The sequence below is a fragment of the Mus caroli genome, unplaced genomic scaffold (assembly GCF_978045245.1).
Source record: "Mus caroli unplaced genomic scaffold, Mus_caroli_1 scaffold_2, whole genome shotgun sequence".
Taxonomy (NCBI): domain Eukaryota; kingdom Metazoa; phylum Chordata; class Mammalia; order Rodentia; family Muridae; genus Mus; species Mus caroli.
In genome coordinates this window covers 112,868,996-112,893,463 of record NW_028227257.1, presented here as the reverse complement: position 1 = coordinate 112,893,463, position 24,468 = coordinate 112,868,996, and the positions used below count along the sequence as shown (strand labels likewise).

Genomic DNA, 24,468 nt, shown 5'->3' with positions numbered 1-24,468 from the left:
TCTTCTTCTTCTTCTTCTTCTTCTTCTTCTTCTTCTTCTTCTTCTTCTTCTTCTTCTTCCTCCTCCTCCTCCTCCTCCTCTTCCTCCTCCTCCTCCTCCCCCTTCTCCTCCTCCTTCTCCTTCTTCCTTCTCTCCTCTCTCACCCCACTCTCTCTCTCTGTCTTCCTGTCATTCGTTACTTCCCCTTTATCTCCATCTTATTTCTTTTAGGAAGTATAGAGGAATTATTGCATGCTCTATTGTGTGTACATTTTATAGATGGGAAACTTCTGCTTCATACAGCTAAATAGGCAGCATTAGGCGAAATATTATTTAATGAAAATTAGGACAAAACCAGGGATGTATTTAATGAATACTGTAACTAACAGCCAAAAGACTGTAAAAACCACATTAGATGACATTATCTCAAGTCAGCTGATGGGCTAATATTTATGAAACATGTCTTTGTTACTCGAACTTCACCTAGAAAATTGAGGACTCAACCAACATACTTCATAGGTTTGTGTGAGTAATTGTTATAGCTCCTGAAAAATGGCTTTGAAACATCTTAGGATTTGTTTTTATATCTCTGTCTTCATCGGTTCAGCTATGAGTTATTTTAGAGGAAGGGACGTGCCCCCCAAGAACTTGAATAAAAAAAAATTGCACCATGTCAGATGTAAATAGAGACTTTGAAATACCTATTACTATTTATATGCAGCAAATATCATCTCTAAGTCCTGAAGCTCTGAAAAACTAAGGCCAGCCCTCCTCTAATTCCTAAGATTTTGTTTCTTTCTTTTTTTATTGGATGTTTTATTTATTTACAGTTCAAATGTTATTCCTTTCCCGATTTATCCCCCAGAAACTCCCTATCCCATGCCCCCTTCTCCTGCTTCTATGAGGGTGTGACCCTACTCACACACTCCTGCCTCCCCACCCTCTCATTCCCCTACAATGGGTCATCAAACCTTCACAGAACCAAGGCCTTCTCCCATTGTTGCCCAACAAGGCCTTCCTCTGCTACCTGTAGGAATGGAGCTATGGGCCCCTCTATGTGTGCTCCTTGGTTAATGGTTTAGACGCTGGGAGCTCTGGTTGGTTGCTATTGTTGTTCTTTCTATGGGGTTGCAAACTCCTTCAGTACTTTCTTTAACTCCTCCATTGGGGACCCTGTGATCATTTCAATGGTTGGCTGCGAGCATCTACTTCTGTATATGCCAGACTCTGCCAGAGCCTCTCAGGAAACAGCTATATCAGGCTCCTGTCAGCATGCACTTCTTTGCATCCACAGTAGTGTCTAGGTTTGGTGACTGTATAGGAGATGGATCCCCTAGTGTGACAGTCTCTGGGTGGCCTTTCCTTCAGTCTCTGCTCAACATGTTGTCTCCATATTTGCTCCCAGGAGTATTTTGCTACCCTTTCTAAGAAGGACCAAAACACCCACACTTCAATCTTCCTTCTTTTTGAGCTTCATGTGGTCTATGAATTGTATCTTGGATATTCTGAGCTTTTGAGCTAATATCCACTTATCAGTGAGTGTATACCATATGTGTTCTTTTATGATTGGATTACTTTACTCAGGATGATATTTTCTAGTTCTACCCATTTGCTTAAAAAATTCATGAATTCGTTGTTCTTAAAAGAAAAGGTGGGGAAGAGACTCAAATACATGGGCATAGGCAGAAAGTTCTTGAACAGAACACCAACAGCTTGTGCTGTAAGATCAAATATTGACAAATGGGAGTTCATAAGATTGGGAAAAGATCTTTACCAATGCTACATCTGATAGAGGGTTATTGCCAAAATAAAAAAGAACTCAAGAAATTACACTCCAGAGAACCAAATAGCAATATTTTAAAAATGGGGCACTGTCTTAGTCAGGGTTTCTATTCCTGCACAAACATCATGACCAAGAAGCAAGTTGGGGAGGAAAGGGTTTATTCATCTTACACTTCCATGCTGCTGTTCATCACCAAAGGAAGTCAGGACTGGAACTCAGACAGGTCAGGGAGCAGGAGCTGATACAGAGGCCATGGAGGGATGTTCTTTACTGGCTTGCCTCCCCTGGCTTGCTCAGCCTACTCTCTTATAGAACCCAAGACTACCAGCCCAGGGATGGTCCCACCCACAGGGGCCTTTCCCCCTTGATCACTAATTGAGAAATGCCTTACAGTTGGATCTCATGGAGGCATTTCCTCAACTGAAGCTCCTTTCTCTGTGATAACTCAGCTGTGTCAAGTTGACACAAAAATAGCCAGTACAATTGACCCCTTGTCAACTTGACACACAAACACATCACTTGTAAGCCTCAACCCTTACATTCTGATTCATCCCCAAGATCTAAATAACTTTAAAAGTCCCACAGTCTTTACATATTCTTAAAATTTGAATCTCTTTAAAATATCCATCTCTTTTAAAATCCAAAGTCTTTTTACAATTAAAAGTCTCTTAACTGTGGGCTCCACTAAAACAGTTTCTTCCTTCAAGAGGGAAAATATCAGGGCACAGTCACAATCAAAGCAAAGATCAATCTCCAACCGTCCAACGTCTGGGATCCAACTCACGATCTTCTGGACTCCTCCAAGGGCTTGGGTCACTTCTCCAGCCATGCCCTTTGTAGCACACACGTCGTCCTCTGGGCTCCAGATGCCTGTACTCCACTGCTGCTGCTGCTCTTGGTGGTCATCTCGTGGTACTGGCATCTCCAAAACACTGCGTGACCCCTTCAGTCCTGGGCCTTCAATTACAACTGGGGCTGCACCTTCACCAATGGCCTTCCATGGCCTCTCACAGTGCCGAGCCTCAGCTACTCTGCGTGACCCCTTCATGCCTTCAAAACCAGTACCACCTGGGTGACCCTTACACATTACCAAGTCCCGCTGCAGAAGGAGTACAACCTTGGCTATCTCTGGAACACAGCCTCTTTGTGCTTTCAGAAAACACTTCCCAGAAGATGTCACCTCAATTATGCTGGTCTCTTCTTAAGCACCGCTAATTTCTTAGCTCCAGCTAACCAGCATCAATAGTCCCAGTAATGCAAAGTTTTTGCTTTAGTAGTTCTGGTATCTTGTTAATCACAGCTGATTCTTCAGCCCCAGCTAACCAGAACTACAAAATCTTCACAATAAAAACAGCAATGGCCCTGAAGAGAGTCTTTAATTTTCCCCCTGAAATTTCACAAACCAGGCCTCCATCTTCTGCACTGTTTTCAACATTATCTTCCAAGCTCCTACACAACATCTGACAGAGCTCTTAACAACAAATGGATCTTCAAGCCCAAAGTTCCAAAGTCCTTCCACAGTCCTCCCCAAAACATGGTCAGGTTGTCACAGGAATACCCCACTCTGCTGGTACCAATTTGTCTTAGTCAGGGTTTCTATTCCTGCACAAACATCATGACCAAGAAGCAAGTTGGGGAGGAAAGGGTTTATTCATCTTACACTTCCATGCTGCTGTTCATCACCAAAGGAAGTCAGGACTGGAACTCAGACAGGTCAGGGAGCAGGAGCTGATACAGAGGCCATGGAGGGATGTTCTTTACTGGCTTGCCTCCCCTGGCTTGCTCAGCCTACTCTCTTATAGAACCCAAGACTACCAGCCCAGGGATGGTCCCACCCACAGGGGCCTTTCCCCCTTGATCACTAATTGAGAAATGCCTTACAGTTGGATCTCATGGAGGCATTTCCTCAACTGAAGCTCCTTTCTCTGTGATAACTCAGCTGTGTCAAGTTGACACAAAAATAGCCAGTACAGGCACAGAGCTAAACACAGAATTCTCAACTGAGTAAACTGGATTAGTCAAGAAGCACCTAAATGTTCAACATCCTTAGTCATCAGGGAAATGCAAATCAAAACAACCCTGAGATTCCACCTCACACCAGTCAGAATGGCTAAGATCAAAAACTCAGGACACAGCAGATGCTGGTGAGGATGTGGAGAAAGAGGAACATTTCTCCATTGCTAGTGGGATTGCAAACTGGTTCAACCACTCTGGAAATCAATCTGGTGGTTCCTCAGAAGATTGGACATAGTACTACCTGAAGACCCAGCTATACAATTCCTAGGAATATACCCAAAAGGTGTTCCAACATATATCAAGGACAAATGCTCTATTATGTTCATAGCAGCCTTATTTATAATAGCCAGAAGCTGGAAACAACCCAGATGCCCTTCAAAAGAGGAATGCCTAAGAAAATGTGGTACATTTACACAATGGAGATTTTTGTTTCTGTTTCTAAAATATTTGAGTTCTTTTACTCAGATTTTAATATTTAATGAGTTTATCTCATTTGACTTCCTTAAAATTTGCTCAAAGGTCACATGGGAAATGCTTATATTATTAGAGATTAGTCCTGAAGCCTGAAGGTCAAGATGTGGTGCCTTTGGGCTTACCAGAGCAGGAATCTGTGACCATGTGAGAATCATAAGAAATTTTAAAGATCTCTCTACTATAATTATATATCATAAGGCTTGAGATTGAGAAGCTGTGTCTATGTTTGCAAGATTGCTCACATTTTATAATCTCAACACAGTAATTTCTTTTTTGTTTTTAATTTTTTTATTAGGTATTTTCCTCATTTACATTTCCAATGTTATTCCAAAAGTCCACCATACCCTCCCCCCCACTCCCCTACCGACCCACTCCCACTTCTTGGCCCTGGCTTTCCCCTGTACTGAGGCATATAAAGTTTGCAGGACCAATGGGCCTCTCTTTCCACTGATGGCCAACTAGGCCATCTTTTGATACATATACAGCTAGAGACATGAGCTTCAGGGGTATTGGTTAGTTCATATTGTTGTTCCACCTATAGGGTTGCAGATCCCTTTAGCTCCTTGGGTACTTTCTCTAGCTCCTCCATTGGGGACCCTGTGATCCATCCAAGAGCTGACTGTGAGCATCCACTTCTGTGTTTGCTAGGCCCCGGCATAGCCTCACAAGAGACAACTATATCAGGGTCCTTTCAGCAAAATCTTGCTAGTGTATGCAATGGTGTCAGCATTTGGAGGCTGATTATGGGATGGATTCCTACATATTGCAGTCTCTAGATGCTCCATCCTTTTGTCTCAGCTCCAAACTTTGTCTCTGTAACTCCTTCCATGGGTGTTTTGTTCCCAATTCTAAGAAGGGGCAAAGTGTCCACACTTTGGTCTTCATTCTTCTTGAGTTTCATGCGTTTAGCAAATTGTATCTTATATCTTGGGTATCCTAAGTTTTGGGCTAATATCCACTTATCAGTGAATACATATTGTGTGAGTTCCTTTGTGATTGTGTTACCTCACTCAAGATGATGCCCTCCAGGTCCATCCATTTGGCTAGGAATTTCATAAATCCATTCTTTTTAATAGCTGAGTAGTACTCCATTGTGTAAATGTACCATAAATTATGTGTTTTGCAAATTGTATCTTATATCTTGGGTATTCTAAGTTTCTGGGCTAATATCCACTTATCAGTGAGTACATATCATTTGAGTTCTTTTGTGATTGGGTTACCTCACTCAGGATGATGCCCTCCACCTCCATACATTTGCCTAGGAATTTCATAAATTCATTATTTTTAATGTCTGAGTAGTACTCCATTGTGTAAATGTACCACATTTTTTGTATCCATTCCTTTGTTGAGGGGCATCTGGGTTCTTTCCAGCTCCAGGCTATTATAAATAAGGCTGCTATGAACATAGTGGAGCATGTGTCTTTCTTACCGGTTGGAACATCTTCTGGATATATGCCCAGGAGAGGTATTGCTGGATCCTCCGGTAGTACTATGTCCAATTTTCTGAGGAACCACCAGACTGATTTCCAGTGTGGTTTTACATGCTTGCAATCCCACCAACAATGGATTGTTTCTCTACATCCTTGCCAGCATCTGCTGTCACCTGAATTTTTCATCTTAGCCATTCTGACTGGTGTGAGTTGGAATCTCAGGGTTGTTTTGATTTGCATTTCCCTGATGATTAAGGATACTGAACATTTTTTCAGGTGCTTCTCAGCCATTCGGTATTCCTCAGGTGAGAATTCTTTGTTTAGCTCTGAGCCCCATTTTTTAATGGGTTATTGGATTTTCTGGAGTCCACCTTCTTGAGTTCTTTATGTATATTAGATACTAGTCCCCTATCTGATTTAGGATAGGTAAAGATCCTTTTCCAATCTGTTGGTGGCCTTTTTGTCTTATTGAAGGTGTCTTTTGCCTTACAGAAGCTTTGCAGTTTTATGAGGTCCCATTTGTCAATTCTTGATCTTACAGCACAAGCCATTGCTGTTCTATTCAGGAATTATTCCCCTGTGCCCATATCTTCGAGGCTTTTCCCCACTTTCTCCTCTATAAGTTTCAGCTTCTCTGGTTTTATGTGTAGTTCCTTAATCCAGTTAGATTTGACCTTAGTACAAGGAGATAGGAGTGGATCAATTCCAATTCTTCTACATGATAACCGCCAGTTGTGCCAGCACCATTTGTTGAAAATGCTGTCTTTTTTCCAGTGGGTGGTTTTAGTCCCTTGTCAAAGATCAAGTGACCATAGGTTTGTGGGTTTATCTCTGGGTATTCAATTCTATTCCATTGGTCTACTTGTGTGTTGCTATACCAGTACCATGCAGTTTTTATCACAATTGCTCTGTAGTACAGCTTTAGGTCAGGCATTGTGAGTCCACCAGAGGTTCTTTAATCTTTGAGAAGAGTTTTTGCTATCCTAGGTTTTTTGTTATTCCAGATGAATTTGCAGATTGCTCTTTCTAATTGGTTGAATAATTGAGTTGGAATTTTGATGGGGATTGCATTGAATCTGTAGATTTCTTTTGGCAAGATAGCCATTTTGACTATATTGATCCTGCCAATCCATGAGCATGGGAGATCTTTCCATCTTCTGAGATCTTCTGAGTTATGGTCTTTACAAGTGACCATATACATATATAAGTATCAAAGAATGACCAGGAAACATACACAGATTATCGTGAAAAACTGAGGAATATGAGAAATAGAAATTGGGAAAAAGCAATTATGTGTGAAAATACTAAAAAGGCATTCTGTTAACCATTAAATCATTAAATATCTCTCTTCTAATCATTTATCTTTTTATTGTGTATAAAATTTGTTTTGATTTAAAAGAGCATCTTCTGCATCTCCCCCTGGCCTTGAATATATGTTTTAGCTGAGGCTTACCTTGAACTCTTGATTCAGCTGTCTCAGATTCCTCTGTTCCTTAACTACAGACTTGTACTACGACATCTGCTTCTCTAGTAGAATTATTTTAACAACATTTTTCAAATTACATACTTTTCTTAAATATTAAATATGTGAAACTTATATGAGATTTTTTTTCAGCCTGTCACACATAAGTAAGAGAAAAGAAATGACCTTTTGACATTTTTAAGCCACGTTGTCTGCCATTGACTGTTATATTTCAAGTTGTTTAGAATCTCAGGCAGTTTGGATTCAAGCGGCCATTTTAATTTTTTAAATTGATTTCTCTTTTCCATGTGTTTGTATACACACATGTTGTAAAAAAAAATGCTCATATGTATGCTCACACTGGGGTGTTGTCTACAAAACTAGGGCAATCGAAAGTTACAGGCTTGGTGAGCCACATTGTGGTAATGGGGGTGGAACTCTGGTCCTCTGCAAAAACCATAAATATTCTTAACATCTGAGCCATATCTCTTGCAGTTTCAAGTAGCTACTCTGCCAAAATAATGTTAGACACACCCTACATTTTCTGACCAGAGTTTGGGCAAACGGAGATCAGAGAGAAGGCAATAGTTGACTCAGTATAGAATGCTTATTATATAAGCTTTCTTCCCAGTAGTAGACTTCTTACCAAAAGCTAATTTTTAAACTAGACTTTTTATTAGTTTATTCTTTCTTCACTTATTCTTTCAAATACTATGTTGCCTTTTTTCTTCTTTATATTAAATACTATCCCAAGAATTGGGGATTTAGTAATTTAATTACATGGTTCATACGTAATTTCAACATAATTATATTATTTCATCTCTTTAATCTTATAATGACTCCTCCCTCTTAGCAAGAATTTCAAGTAAATTGGTTCAAAACCCAAAAGGGCTTGAGAGATTTTGTAATCCTAGCTGGCTATGGAAAGTTTTCATTTTCTTTAAAAAGGGTTTTGTTCCCAAAGGGGCTTTATTTAAAAGTGTTGTGGAGGAGTGGATGGTGTTCATCTGCAAGAGTTTGATATAAGATTAGACCATTTGCCATTCTTATTATTTAAGCATTAGACTGATAAATGTATTTATTATTAGACTATTAGTCTCTTTTCCAATATAGTTCATATGTCAGATGCTACCAGTCCCAGCTTAGACTTGCAAAGTATATACATGGTATTGTTTGTTTAGAGTGCCCTGAGTATCCTCAATGACAGCAACATTACCAGCACCTGTCTTCCCAGCTGGCTTTTGCTCACAGGAAAGAAAGTCACTTAACACCATTTTGGCCTCCTGGACAGCTGTATATAAACTGCCTGAGGTTATAAAAGGCCTAAATTCTGTTTTAAGAAAATAACATCAAAACAGCAAAAAATGGTCTACAATGGCTGAGCCAAGTTTGGGTTTAGAAACAATTGCTGTTTTTGATTCTGTAAATGTGGGAATGTGCTGGCCCTGTTCAGTGGGAGCATGGTGTGTTTGGATTGGTCTGAGGATTTTTGGTTATGCCTTTTCATATTCTCTGCTCACTTGCTGTTAAGAGTCCCGTATGTATGTATGTATGTATGTATGTATGTATGTATGTATGTATGTTTGTATGTATGTATATGTCTATCTGTCTATCTATCTATTCTTAGAAGAAGCATTTGAAAAAGTCACAAAACTCATATCTCTATGCTAAAAGCTCTCACAAAGAGCTTATTTGATAAAGCAAGCAGACTAGCAGGTTTAGTTTTAGATTTGGAAACAGCCTGGGCATCCTTATATCTCCAAGTTTCTGCATAGCTACACCTTTGATGTTCCCTTGCATCTACACAACACTCTGAATGGTTATGTAAGTATAACAGGTTGGAAGATTTTGGAGCTACAAAATTATATGCTCCACTGCAAGTCTCTCTTAAAACATATTTTTTATGACATAAATATTTAAGGCTGTAAAGGGTGGGTTTGGCTAGAATTCCTAAGGAACTTCACAAAGCAGCTTAAGAGACTTTCCAAGAATAGCTTGTAGAAAATGGATTCATCGAATTGAATTAGAGCAGTCTGTGTGTTTGTTGTTGTTGTTCCAAAAATGGACATATGGAATGTGTTTTAATATGGAAGAGTGTCTTACAGAGTGGCCCAGTCACTCAGGTTAACATTGCTACAAGATTGGTAGAGTGCTTGGGATTCCACTAGAGAAGTTGGGTCAGAAAGGAGAAATAGAATTTAGGTGCCACAATGTGTTAGTCCACCTCAGAGATGAGTAAAATGGCAAGTTAAATCTAAATGCATATGTAGTGAGTGAAACATTCCCTAGAAGTGGTTAAGATCCTTGGATCATACATGACGTAAAGTAAGAAAAGAGATTTTGTTGTTCTTCTTGTTTTGTTTTCCAAGACATGGTTTTTCTCTGTTCCCTGGCTGTCATGGAAATCACAATGTAGACCACATTGCCCTCAAATTCGGAGATCATTCTGCCTCTACTAGAATTAAAGGTATAAGCCATCACAGCCCAGCAGAAAAGGGCTTTTTAAGTGTTCTCCAGATGCAAATTTTTGTACAACAGCTTGATGCAAGATACGTGGGAAATTTATTCAGTGTCAAAAAGAGAATCTGAACAATACACAGCACAGTGTTCGTGTTTCTTATGTATTTTCTCTTCCTCATAGATCTGTTAGAGCCACGTCAAGGACTGCTGTGTTCAGGAGTGGAGAAAGGCTTATGTGAGACAAGAGACTCTACTGTCAGAAGAATGCAAGAGATTTCATCATAGGTAACAGCTGACTCCTGTCTTCAGTTTTTTGTTCTTCGAAGGTTAGTGAAACTTGTATACAGATGGATAATGTCCCGGGAAACATTAAGATGCTCAGGGTTTGGTTATAACATGTTTGCTTTCATGATTATCATCTTTACTGTGAAGTAGGTTCCGATGTCAGTGCTCAGCAGATACTATCTTCACATTTGAATTAGGGTGACATGGTGAAGCAAGAATCCTTGCAAAGCAGTAAGCTAGACACTTCGGATGTAAGTCAACAGTAGGAAGGACTGTGACTTTTTTTTCATGTGATACCTAGGAGCCTGCTCAAAAGAACAGTCAACTGGCATCACCAAGAAGCTCCAGGGCTGACACTGTCCAACCTTACTGCGTTGGCATAAGACAGAGAACTGGGAGTTCTATTGAAGAGCAGTAGACATTATGCTTTTGAATTCTTCACACATTTCCCTGTTTTTAAAATAACCTTTCATAACAGGATTCCTGATTTAGACGAATTTATTAACCAAAAATAATTTGGAGTTTCCATTTTCCGTAGTTAGTTGCATCTAAGCATTACCTCTAATCTTAATATTGTCTTGAGAAATTTGAGTTTAGTATTCCTTCCTTCATCCCAAGCATATGCTCCTCCATAGCTTAGTGCCTACAAGATCTCTTCTACTCTGGCTCAGAAATAGCTCCCAGCAAAGTCTGTCCTAAAGGTGTTGAAGATACTCTGATGTCTATCCTACTTGGGTTTTTGTTGTTGTTGTTGTTTGTTTGTTTTTAGAATCATTTCCACGTTTAAGCCACTGTGGATGAGTCTTGAATCTGTTATCTTTGTGATCATTCAACAAAGGCTAGTGGTTTCAGTGATGCAGGGCACAATGCAAACCCTGACTAAATTCATTAGTATACAGAGCTTCAGACTCATAGGATCTGAACACTGTTTCCTCTGCTTTCTTAGCTTCCACTTAAGTAATAGGAGCTGTCAACCAACACACCCTGCGTGTGTCGAGACAGGTTTATGGTTAGAGAAAAGTTAATTTTGAGAATACAGAGAATTTCTGTGTGTGGCCTTCCCCTACACATACAGTTTCCACTGTTACAGACATCCTGTATTTGTGTAATAACTTGTTATAATTGATGACCTCATATTAATACATTCCTATGTTCTCCATTATAAAAATGATTCCCTTCTGGTATGTCTTTTCTGTAGGTTGGAAAACTATGTAATCACATATTTGCATATTTGCATATATGCACTGCCCTAACATTTTCTCTTCCCCTGACAATATTTTCTGCCTTCCATAATTTTGCCTCTTCCAGAATGTGATATAATCTGTGTCATACCACATATAGGCTTTTCATATTGATTTCTTCCATTTGGCAAAGGTGTGTGTGTGTATATGCAATCATGTGTATGTGTGCTAGTATATATGTGCACATGTGTGCATGCATGTATATGTGTGCATGTGTGTGTGTGCTTGTGAGATCATAGATGATATTTTAATTATTATAGTTTATCCATTCATTATATTATGCTCAAATTAACCTTAGCTTTGAAAGCTGCTAGACAGGCAGTGGTGGCACATGCCTTTAACCCCAGCAGTTGGGAGGCAGAGGCAGGTGGATTTCTGAGTTCGAGGCCAGCCTGGTCTACAGAGTGAGTTCCAGGACACCCAGGACTACACAGAGAAACCCTGTCTCAAAAAAAAAAAAAAAAAACAAAAACAAAAAAACAAAAAAACAAAAAAACAAAAAAACAAAAAAACAAAAAGGAAAGGAAAGAAAGGTTCTTAAGAAAATGCTGAAAACATTTGTTTTCAGACTTGTGGGAACCGGTCTTCAACTCAACTCACTCATATGTGTAACCAAGGAATATGATGACTAAATAATCTATTAACAATATAGGATTTTTAAAAGAAATTACCAAACTACAGCTTAAAGTAGCTGTCCCATTTTATAGTCTCAGCAGCCTTGTGAGCAAGTTCCTGCTGGTCCTGGTCCTTGCAGACCTTCCCTGTTGACATTTCATTATGTGTCACCAATGTAATGGAGACAGCATGCTTTTCCATTGTCTATGTTTGAATAGACTTAGGTACACTTTAATTTTATTAAAAAGAGGCCTTGCTTACCTAGGAAACTCTGGAGACCTAGCTGATAGTATCTTCTTGAGGATTTATTAGGGAACAACATTGATTAAGAATTTGAACTTCTTTCCTGGGTCTTGCCAGTTGTTATAATTCCATTTTGTGAGGTGCATGTGTTTGTTATAAACTGTTATAACAGTTTGACCTATTGCTTATAAATTATTGTAATTAAAATATATACAGTTCATAACCAAAATATGCATTTTCTGTGGATCTTCATTAAAATAAACCATGCTTGATGCTGCTCAAGCTAGGTTTCTGCCATGAAGAGCATTACATGTGATGCCATGCCACTTAGAATATACCCAGTCATATGATCTGGAAGATAAGTAGGACTGGGCATAGATAATCTTCATATGGGAGATATCCAATTAGACTTACCTGTCTTTGCTATAGATAGCCCCAAACTTTCAATGATTCAGCTATGATATTTATACATTTATGATGGTGTGAAATTAAGTCACATCCGTTTCTACATATTCAGCAATTATAATTTTAATCTGAACACCTTTACATGGGAATGTTGAGAAAAGGAGAGACTTTTAAACAAAGTCTTCGAAACACCTCCACCCCTTGTTTTTCAAATAAGGAATATAAATTGTTTGTAACCTCTGATCAGAGATGCCTCTACAAATTCAAGGATGGGAAGAATCATGAGATCTTCACATCACTGTTTCCCATAGCAAGGAGGTCAGGAGCTAAGGAAAGGAAAAAGAGAACTCTGGGGGTGGGGGGAAATAGACTGTTATTTATGATTCAAAGACAATATTGTTGTAAACCTGCATACAGTCAATCCCAGAGGGGGTCGAGCTTGCAGCTGTAACTATTGATAAGTTCCTTCCCCAGAACAGGAGGGTGGAGGTAGGAGGCATCTTAGTAACACAAACAGTTCCTGAGTAGCTCAGCCGTGGGCAGCTCTTCTGTGGCCCCAGTTTCATTGTTGGTCGCTTTGTGCTTTTGTTCTTCTCCTCCGTCTTGTCCAGTGATAACACATCACTTTGACCACACATAGAACTTATAACTGGGTGTTATCAAACATGTCCTAAATGTTAGAAATGTATAGCAGCTTGTCAGAGTCCACTGCGATGTGAAGGGATGACTCTGGATTTGATTGGTTCCCATGTTGAAAAGAACCTGGCACACTGTCTCACATTGGAAGTTTCAGAGAAGATAATTTTCAGCTTTCAGGAAGAAAATCAGCCAACAGTAAAGGAAAGGGATTAAAGGGAATGAACAGGAAATGCAATTAGCATGCTAATTAGCTAATTAAATGAGAACAAACCTGAACTGTACTATCCTGGTGAAAAGGGAGAGGAGGTGGCAGGGTACAGAGAGAGAGTATTGGCCTGACTAGGTTATATTTACTATCACCCACTAGATGCTCAGTTCTGCCCTAGGCCTTTAGATGTTAGTGATGCAATATGCCACCTATTCTAACTGGCTTTTGTCGACAAAGATAGTGGGTCTTTTTTAAGAGTTCACCCATTGATTTTTCGACTTTGGTTTACTGTGTTAAACTTCAGGTAGTAACAAGACTAAGTAAATGATGTGAGAGCTAAGTCATTCTTTTTGTCACAGAAGAGTAGTTTGTTACCCAGAAGAGAGTTCCCAGCAGCACCTGAAACACTGCCCCTCTGGTTTCAGCCTTCCTAGCCCTAGAACCTGCAGAAAATAGATGTAGGCTCTTGATAAGCCATCCACTTGCATCGACAAGCAAATTAAGTAATCACTAGGAAACATTTGAAATGTATGTGATGTGCTGAAATCTGAGTATTAAATGCAAACATTATAAATCTAGAGTTTTCATGGAGAAGCATGAGCAGATATTTAAACAGAGTAACATTTGAGTGAGTGCACTCCAGGAGCAGGTAATGGAAAGACATAACCAAACAAAACATGGTAGCCTCTTGCCCAAGTCCAGCCTCAATGTGAGGAGGGTCCTGAGAGCTGCCCTGATTCAGTAAGGACTTGGAGTCAGTAGTGGATGCATGCTGTCTCTCTTCTCATTCTTCATTCTGACCAGAGAGCCCGAACATAGTCTTCTATTACTAAAGCTACATCATCAAGGCTTTAACCATTGTTAATCTTTTTTTTTTAGTAATCCCTTAATTTACATACATTTTAAGAATCCCAGATCATTAGTCTAACCTCCCCACCCCCCCGCCCCACACATGCTTCCTGAAAAGGAAACTAACACAAAGCAATAGCACATTTCCATAGTTTTTATACAGCCTGTTCTTCACGGGTTGCTGGGCACAGCTCTTGCAGTTTCCTGATACATCAGACAGTCTTAAGTAACTATTTTCATGTAAGAACAGAAAGGGGACAGACTATTCCAGTTAAATTTCTTCCAAAGTTTTAAAATGTGTGCAAGTAGAGCAGCTAGCTCTCTCTAATATCTCTCTAGGCATTATTATCTCCAATATTTCAAGTAGCTAGGAGAGCAAATTACTAACTTTCTATATGCTCGAGCATCATCTGTGTATCCTCTAATCATTGTTTCCTGATCCTAGCAACTCCATGGCTTATGGACTCTCCTTCTGATACTATTTGTTTCTAGATCATACACAAGCCTTCCTCCTATGAAATAAACCCATCTATCATTCAGCTGATTTCTATAACTTCCTTCTTTTCCTATCCATGCCTTTTCTTCTAGAGACCACTTTAAGTCTCTATCCTTGATGTCCTAAGTTCACCCTGGCTAATGAATGCAGCAGTCATTGACCTGGGGGATACACATGGCTCCTCATAGAATTCCAAGTTTGACCAAGTTTTGCAATGAGCAATTTCTACAAAGGGCCTTGTAGGCTTTTATGGCCTCTGTGGTTATGTTGTCTAGATCCTTTCCCATGTCCCTAAAGCCAAGCAGGAGGTCTGTTCCTCAGCCTCCACAGCCGCATGACCACCTCCATTCCTCATTCCTGAGAACCACATCTGTTTCATTTATTGTGACGTGATTGGCTCTAAGGAATGGCAGAAGCATATTTCCCAGAAAGAGATTGAAAATAAAACAAATAGATGAGACAGCAGATCAGTTTCAGGCAACAGCAGTCATCAGCACTTGGGGACCAACTGCCTGAGAGTGGTCCCCAGGGCAGGAACTATGTTACACCACACAGCTCCTTAAGCAGCTCTGCAGACCTGGCAGCTTATACCATTTGGAAGATTGGGGTAGCAGGTAAGTTCAAGACCAATAAATAATAATATTTACAAAATAACTAAATAAAGTAAGTAAGTAAGCAAGTAAGCAAAAGGAATAGAAGACTCTCACGTGGGAGTCAGCAGAGGATGTTCCAAGAATGGCCCCCATCAAATTAAAGTTCTAACTCAAGGCAATTTTACTAATTCTCAAATACTAAAGTGGAGACTTTGTCAACTGCAAAAATGTTTCCCTTTTGAAGTCTTGCTTCAAGTCAGAGAAATCCTTTCCTTAGAGGACAAAAGAGATAAAATGAGAGAGCTAAGCTGTAGCCCTTGGGCCTTGCCTAGCCTTAAAGTCTATCTGAGCAGGCCAAGCACACTGGGGAGTGAAGGACAACAATGTTCCAGCTTTCCTGTGGAGCTGGCTAAGAGGGCTCTCGCTCAGCTGAGAAAAGGAATTGGCCTCAGTGGCCAATGCTCCTAGCTAGGAAGAGAAAATGGGAAGACTGAAAAAAAAAAATCAAAAAACAAGAACCTGTAGAGCTGGGGACAGAAAGGCTCTGATTCTAGCAAACAAATTTTGTTAGCTGAGAGCAAGGGGTTTGAAAGTCATCTTGGTTCCTGCAGAGATGCTGTGAAAAGTCTGACCTGTGAAGAATGAGTAACATCTTGGACAAGGAGTATGTTTGTTTCCAGCTGTACATTACAGATATTCTAATAATATTTACAAACCTGTCTTTGCTCAAAATGTGCTGATAAGTTTGACAGACCAAGAGTCTTAGGCTCAGAAGGTGCTTATATATTCATGTGTCCCTGCCCGCTCATTTCTGGCTGCTCTGATGTCATCACAGGGACATAGAACTGATATCTCAGTATGGCTCCATCTGCAGAGCCTTCACACACCCAAGCCCAGCTTTCTTTGGGTCATTGCTAAAATTTCTGTCTTATTAATGCATAAAGTTTATTTATAATACTTGCTGAGTTTTCTTTTCTTGTAAAGCCTAAAAAAGTACATGATACCGTACATATAATAGAATAGAGTGGGCTGTTAGCCGGTGCTAGGAAGAAGGCTACGGAGGCAAAGTGCTTGCTGTGTAATCATTATTTCCTGAGTACAGATCTGCACAAATGACATCAAAGGTTGTGTGCAGCATCATTGCTTCTCAAAAAAAGAAAAAGGAAAGGTGGGAAACTGATTGAGGAACATATGAAATGTCAAGTTCTGACCTTAAGACATGTTTTCATGGGCAAACACAGTGTCAGAGCTTAGACACACACACACACACACACACACACACACACACACACACACACTCACATACATGCACATGCATGCACACACACAACCATCCATTGGGGCAACTATATTTGCTAGTCTCCTTTAGCCTCTTGTACACTTTTAAAAGGTAGTAAGAATTAACATAAAGCAATAAGTACCAATGATTCAACGCATTTATTTTAGAATGTTAATTAGTAGGTGTTTTGAAGTCAGGGATTTATAAAATCAGTACCAGTCAGCTTTGGTTCCTGTTCTTTCTAGGGCATAGATTTTAGTTTTTAAAAAAACATCTTTCTATGCTGTGTAGCAAGCCTCCCAGGAAACAGGTGCTTTGAAAGAAGTGAAAGAATAGATATATTAAAAATGGGGACATGTCTTAATATAAAAAAGAATGAGCTTATTTTTCTTGGAAACAAATTGACAAAGTGTGTCAAAGTTAATGTGGCAGATGGCAGGAGGTATTTGGGATTTCAGGATTAGTTGTAAGGGACATTCTGAAGAAAATCAAATTCACATTCAAGGTCAGTGCCATGCCTCTTCTCTTTCCTCTTCTTCTTCATCCTGTCTCTACTATCATTCATGTTCAAAAAAGACGTACAGTCAGTCTTTTATAACTCTATAACTCCTTATGAATACAAAATTGCATGCCACTTCTCTGAAGAGCATTTACAATTCAAACAGGAGAGGGAGGTGATATCTCTACTTAAAATAATTATAAAACAGCCCAGTAAGTCTGTAATATAAGACCTGGAGATTTTTATAGTTTTTTTTTCCTTGTAGGTGCACTTTGATCTTTACTTTAGCATCTATTTCACATTAAAGGAACAATGTAGTCTTCATAATTACAACACGATGAGATTCTCATTGGCTTTAATTAACCTCCTTTATTCTTTCTCAACTCCACAATTAATTTGCCTGAATTTGTTAGCAAATGAAGAGTTTCACCTACAAAAGTGGCATGTGGCTTTCATGATTTACGATTTACCATTTGATTCTCGTGCTTCAAATGGGGTAGGAGGGAGATGATTTTCTCTTGTGCAGCAAACATAGCATCGTTTCAGGAATGACCTTCCTTAAGGTTTTGCTATTGGCTTTGCTCCCATAAAGTGAAAACTGACATTAACCTAGGATATTTTTATAGGAGATTGGAGATTTATCAGTAAAAACAAATCTACATTAAAAAACAGAAAATTGGAATAAGAGGGACAGAGTCGAATGACTGAACTTGGCAACATTAGAAGTGGTTACTTATAATAAAGACTTTAAAAAAGCTTTTGTTCCTCCATTAGGTACTGTAATTGCATCAAAATCAGAATTCTTAATTTTTATAAGCCTAGATATATTCATGGAATTTTTCCCCTGCCTTCGACATGAGGAATTACTGAAGGCGTATGCTTTGTACAGGCAGAACGGGAGAGAAAACAACACTTATCTGACATCTGCAATCCTTACATCAAAGTCTGAAATAAATTATGTTTTCCTTTTCCCAGCAAAGAACAAGAACAGGAGACTTTGGGAGGAGCTAAGTGAACCAGATGAGAGCATGGTTAGGCTGTGATCCTCAGATAGCATAGTGAAATTAACCTGATTGCTCTCTTTCTCTGTCATGTGAGCAACTCGCAGGGCTGGCTGTTCATGCACATGCCACCCCGTGGTTCTGAATCTGAGAGCCCACGAGATAGAAAAATGTCTTTTGTTGCTTTGGAAACATCATTTAAACCTCTTTGTATCTGAATTTTTCTGAGAAAAACATCCACTTTATCTCACAATGGCCTCACGGGAACAATTTAATAGTTCCTATGAAAGCCTGTAAGGGCTCTTCAGGTACAAGATGCAGTTTTGCAAAGGTGTCCTCAGACTCTGTCAATCTTAATTTACGGAATTGCAAGCCAGATGGATTAGTTTACCAAGTCATTACAGGCAGGAGTAATTCTTGAGTTGTTGTTAAAATGTTAGTTAGTCGAATCACGACCAGGAGTTACGTGTTGACTTTGTTTGTGTGATGAGTGTATGTTCAGTATGGACAATTTAGCTTCCATACGTTATGTGACCACAACTTAGGGAAATATCCATGAGTGTCATTGAAATGACCTTTGGGACAGCTTCTCCTGCTTTATACCTTACTCTGAACTGTGCAACTTTCGTAACAATGTTGGCAGACTTCTGGAAGATTCTCTGTCGATGTCTGGATTTTCTTGTTATGTACCTGCATCTCAGAGGCTCTGCATCATATTAAGCTCTCCGACAGAGTGTCACTTGGAGGACAGTCAAGTGTGCTTATTATTAAGGCAGGAATATTTTCCTATTGGTATATGTCTTAGTCACTGTTCTATAAAGGTTAGGAGACACCATGACCAAGGATCCTCTTATAAACAAAAGCATTTAATTGCAACTGGCTTACAGTTTCAGAGTTTTGACCCATTATCATCATGCCAGGTAATGTGTCTGACAAGCATGGTAGCACTGGAGAAGTTGTTGACAGTTACATCCTGATCCCTGATCCATAGACCAACAGACAGAGAGACACAGGGAGAGACAGAGAGAGAGAGAGAGACAGACAGAGAGAGAGGGAGAGAGAGAGAGAGAGAGAGAGAGAGAGAGACTTTGTAACTGACATGGGCTTTAAAAAAGTGTTTACATTTTTATTTACATTCCAAATGTTGCCCCTCCTCTGTACCCCCTCCAAGAGTTCTTCACCTTTTTCCACCTCCCCTCTGTCTCTGAGAGGGTTATTTGGTTTTGTTTGTTTGTTTGTTTGTTTGTTTTCTGGAGTCTAACTTTTTGAGTTCTTTGTATATTTTTGGTATTATCCCTCTTATGGAAATAGGGTTAGAGGTCCATCCATTTGCCTAGGAATTTCATAAATTCATTCTTTTTAATAGCTGAGTAGTACTCCATTGTGTAAATGTACCACATTTTCTGTATCCATTCCTCTGTTGAGGGGCATCTGGGTTCTTTCCAGCTTCTGACTATTATAAATAAGGCTGCTATGAACATAGTGGACCATGTGTCTTTCTTACCGGTTGGAACATCTTCTGGATATATGCCCAGTAGAGGTATTGAGGAATCATCTGGCAGTACTATGTCCAATTTTCTGAAGAACTGCCAGACTGATTTCCAGACTGGTTGTACAAGCTTGCATCCCACCAACAATGGAGGAGTGTTCCTCTTTCTCCACATCCTTGCCAGCATCTGCTGTCACCTGAATTTTTGATCTTAGCCATTCTGACTGGTGTGAGGTGGAATCTCAGGGTTGTTTTGATTTGCATTTCCCTGATGATTAAGGATGCTGAACATTTTTTCAGGTGCTTCTCATCCATTTGGTATTCCTCAGGTGAAAATTCTTTGTTTAGCTCTGAGCCCCATTTTTAATGGGGTTATTTGATTTTCTGGAGTCCACCTTCTTGAGTTTTTTATGTATATTGGATATTAGTCCCCTATCTGATTTAGGATAGGTAAAGATTCTTTTCCAATCTGTTGGTAGCCTTTTTGTCTTATTGACAGTGTCTTTTGCCTTACAGATGTTTTGCAATTTTATGAGGTCCCATTTGTCAATTCTTAAACTTATAGCACAAGCCACTGCTGTTCTATTCAGGAATTATTCCCCTGTGCCCATATCATCAAGGCTTTCCCCCACTTTCTCCTCTATAAATTTCACTGTCTCTGGTTTTATGTAGAGTTCCTTGATCCACTTAGATTTGACTTTACTATAAGGAGATAGGCATGGATTAATTCCAATTCTTCTACATGATAACCGCCAGTTGTGCCAGCACCATTTGTTGAAAATGCTGTCTTTCTTCCACTGGATGGTTTTAGTCCCTTGTCAAAAATCAAGTGACCATAGGTGTGTGGGTTCATTTCTGGGTCTTCAATTCTATTCCATTGGTCTACTTGTCTGTCACTATACCAGTATCATGCAGTTTTTATCACAATTGCTCTGTAGTACAGCTTTAGGTCAGGCATCATGATTCCACCAGAGGTTCTTTTATCCTTGAGAAGAGTTTTTGCTATCCTAGGTTTTTTGTTATTCCAGATGAATTTGCAGATTGCCCTTTCTAGTTTGTTGAAAATTTGAGTTGGAATTTTGATGGGGATTGCATTGAATCTGTAGATTGCTTTTGGAAAGATAGCCATTTTTACTATATTGATCCTGCCCATCCATGAGCATGGGAGATCTTTCCATCTTCTGAGATCTTCTTTCAGGGCCCCCAATGGAGAAGCTAGAGAAAGTACCCAAGGAGCTAAAGGGTCTTCAACCCTATAGGTGGAACAACAATATGAACTAACCAGTACCCCCCAGAGCTTGTGTCTCTAGCTGCATATGTAGCAGAAGATGGCTTAGTAGGCCATCAGTGGAAAGAGAGGCCCATTGGTCTTGCAAACTTTATATGCCTCAGTACAGGGGAACACCAGGGCCAAGAAGTGGGAGTGGGTGGGTAGGGAAGTGGGGGGGTGGGATATGGGGGACTTTTGGGATAGTATTGGAAATGTAAATGAAGAAAATACCTAATTAAAATAAAATTAAAAAAATAAAAAAGGAAATAGGGTTAGAGATATTTTCCCAATCTGTAGGTTGCCATTTGGTCCTATTGACAGTGTCCTTTGTCTTACAGAAGCTTTGATGTTTCATGGGGTTGGTTCAATTTGTCAACTGTTGATCTTAGAACCTGAGCCATTGGTGTTTGTTCAAGAAAATTTCCCCTGTGCTGATATGTTCCAGGCTATTTCTCACTATCTCTTCTATTAAATCCAGTGTATATGGTTTTATGTTGAGTTCCTTGATCCACTTGGAATTGAGCTTTGTACAAGGTGATAAATATGGATCAGTTTGCATTCAAAAAAAACCAAGACAGCAAAACAAATTCTCAACAATAAAAGAATTTTGGGGGGAATAACCATCTCTAACCTAAATCTGTACTATAGAGCAACAGTGATAAAAACTGCAAGGTATTGGTACAGAGACAGACAGGTCAATCAATGGAATAGAATCGAAGACCCAGAAATAGACCACACATCTATGGACACTTGACCTTTGACAAAGAAGCGAAAACCATACAGCTGAAAAAAGAAAGCATCTTCAATAAATGGTGCTATTGGCTTTGGACACCTGAAAACCCACTCCCAGTGACCCATTTCTTCCAAGAATGCCACAACTGCTAATCCTACTCCTTCTAATTCTCCCAGAGTGTTGTACTCCCTGGTGACTGATCATTCAAATACATGAGCCTATATGGTCACCATTCTTATGCAAACAACCACAGTGTGTATTTTAACAAGCTCCAGTAATTCTCTAATATGTTGTTAACACATAAATAAAATGAATGCGATTGATGATACTTTTAATTAATGATGCTAGATTCTTGTTCACTCCCTGACTCCAGCCAACTGTATGAACAAATGGCAAAACCCTACTGAGAATGATGGATGGGAGGAAGTGGATCCACACGAAGTAATTGATTTATGGGATGCTTAATGACAGGCAACTCTTAGGGCCAGAAATCTGTACTAATAGCAATTCAGCAATACTATGTGAGAAATGGTATCATTCATTTGTAGTTTAGATTATATCCTTGCATTTCTGTGAAATTGCTAAGGAAACAAGAACACTTTTAAAATTGACTTTTAAGGGAACAATGGTTCAGTCAACTCCAAAGACATTTTATTAAAGTGCAAATATCAAGTAAATGACTATCTTTTAGCTATATAAGAAGTAAGTACAAAGGTTTTTGAGTTGACAAATAATATTGAATGTGTGTGTTTAATTAATAATAGATTTTTATTGCTTTGTTGGCTCCAAAGTTGTCCTTTTTTCTTTCTAGTGTCTAATTTTTAATTCCCATGTTTCCAATTTTTCCACTTAAATATGTTTTTGTTTGTTTGTTTGTTTTCTTTTGTTTTTAAAGTATTTTCTTGGCTGGAGAAATTTCTCAGCAGTTAAGACTGGTAGCTCTGGCTAAGGAACCAACGTCAATTCCCTGATCCCATTTGGTGCTCAGAAATGTCTGTCACTCCAGTATCAGGGGGTCTTCTCACCTTCATAGTAACACATGTGGTACATACATGCAGAAAAATCATGCATACAGAAAAATAAGTAAAAATTAATTTATTAAAGTATTTTTCTGGTATTGGTGTTATTTTTCAAACTTAAAGGCAACAATAATAACTTAAAAACTAAACATTAAATTTACAAAACAGCCAGGCAGTGGCTGCACAAATCTTTAATCCCAGCACTTGGGAGGCAGAGGCAGGCAGATTTCTGAGTTTGAGGCCAGCCTGGTCTACAGAGTGAGTTCCAGGACAGCCAGGGCTACACAGAGAAACTCTGTCTCGAAAACAACCAAAAAAATATATATATAAAACAATTTTAAAAGCTTTCTATAAAAGTTTACATCTGTCTTTTTCCTTGTAATGTATATATAAAGCCAAGTTGATCGAATGTAGATTTTGAGGGTTTTGGTTTCTGAAGACAAATCGCAGAAATGTTAATTAATTTGTCTGCTGAGGGTAAGAAAGGCTGCCATGGGGCTGAGCCACTCTGATAGTTAAATGAAAAGCCTTGGAGTTTCCCTTCAAGTGTCCACTCATGTATTGGCATTAAGTTTTCAGTGCAGTGTTGCATTTGAGACAAGTTCATGAGTGAATAGATTATGGCAGCAAGACTCTAAAGGGCCGTTTCCATTCTAAACTCTTAAAATAGGAGAGGCTTCATAATCTTGTTCCACCTACCGGGTTGCAGATCCCTTTAGCTCCTTGGGTACTTTCTCTAGCTCCTCCACTGGGGGCCCTGTGATACATACAATAGCTGACTGTGAGCATCCACTTATGTGTTTGCCAGGCACTGGCAGAGCCTCACAAGAGACAGCTATATCAGGGTCCTTTCAGCAAAATCTTGCTGGCGTATGCAATGGTGTCAGCATTTGGAGGCTGATTATGGGATGGATCCCTGGGTGTGGCAGTCTCCTGTCTCTAGCTGCATATGTAGCAGAAGATGGCCTAGTAGGCCATCATTGGGAAGAGAAGCCCCTTGGTCTTGCAAACTTTATATGCCTCAGTACAGGGGAACGCCAGGGCCAAGAAGTGGGAGTGGGCGGGTAGGAGAGTAGTGGGGGGAGGGTATGGGGGAACTTTTGGGATAGCATTTGAAATGTAAATGAAGAAAATACCTAGCTAAAAAAAAAAGAAAAAGATACCTTGGAGTTGGAAAAAAATAGGAGAGGCTTCAAAGCTTTAGACATGCTAGGGAACTCACCATACTTGAAGGCTTCTATAACTTCTATATGCTAATATTCTATAACTTCTATATGCTAATATTCTATAACTTCTATATGCAATTATTCTATAACTTCTATATGCTAATATTCTATAACTTCTATATGCTAATATTCTATAACTTCTATATGCTAATATTCTATAACTTCTATATTCTAATATTCTATAACTTCTATATGCTAATATTCTATAACTTCTATATGCTAATATTCTATAACTTCTATATGCTAATATTCTATAACTTCTATATGCTAATATTCTATAACTTCTATATGCTAATATTCTATAACTTCTATATGCTAATATTCTATAACTTCTATATGCTAATATTCTATAACTTCTATATGCTAATATTCTATAACTTCTATATGCTAATATTCTATAACTTCTATATGCTAATATTCTATAACTTCTATATGCTAATATTCCCTCTTCATAATAGAAGCATGTGATAGAAGCCCATATGGCTTGTTTATTCATTCAACACATACTGACTGAAAGTCTCCTTCATGCTTGGCAAGATACATGGTGCTAATGGCTAATGTTTCCTAAGGGTATATATATTCTTATGGCTTGGACATAAAATGGCCTCAGAGATTAGGATGTTGAAATTTTTGTCCCAGTCTGTAGATGCCACCAGTGGTTTGAAATAAGCTTTTAGGAGAATGGCCCTGGTTTAAGGAAGTATGTTACTTAGCCTTTAAGAAGATTTAACTTGTTGCTTGTCCCTTTCTCTCTGTCTGCTTGTCGGCTTGCCT

General features: G+C 39.1%; 1 protein-coding gene across 4 annotated transcripts in view; it reads left to right on the top strand.

Annotated features, from left to right (window-relative positions):
* B3galt1 (beta-1,3-galactosyltransferase 1) overlaps window positions 1–24,468 on the top strand; it is a 569,427-nt gene that overhangs the window by 174,439 nt on the left and 370,520 nt on the right. For all 4 annotated transcript variants that reach the window (XR_015046524.1, XM_085834810.1, XM_029469650.2 and 1 more), the window contains exon 2: window positions 9,786–9,930. The gene's annotated coding sequence lies outside the window, so the exon portion shown is untranslated. The remainder of the gene's footprint in view (window positions 1–9,785; window positions 9,931–24,468) is intronic.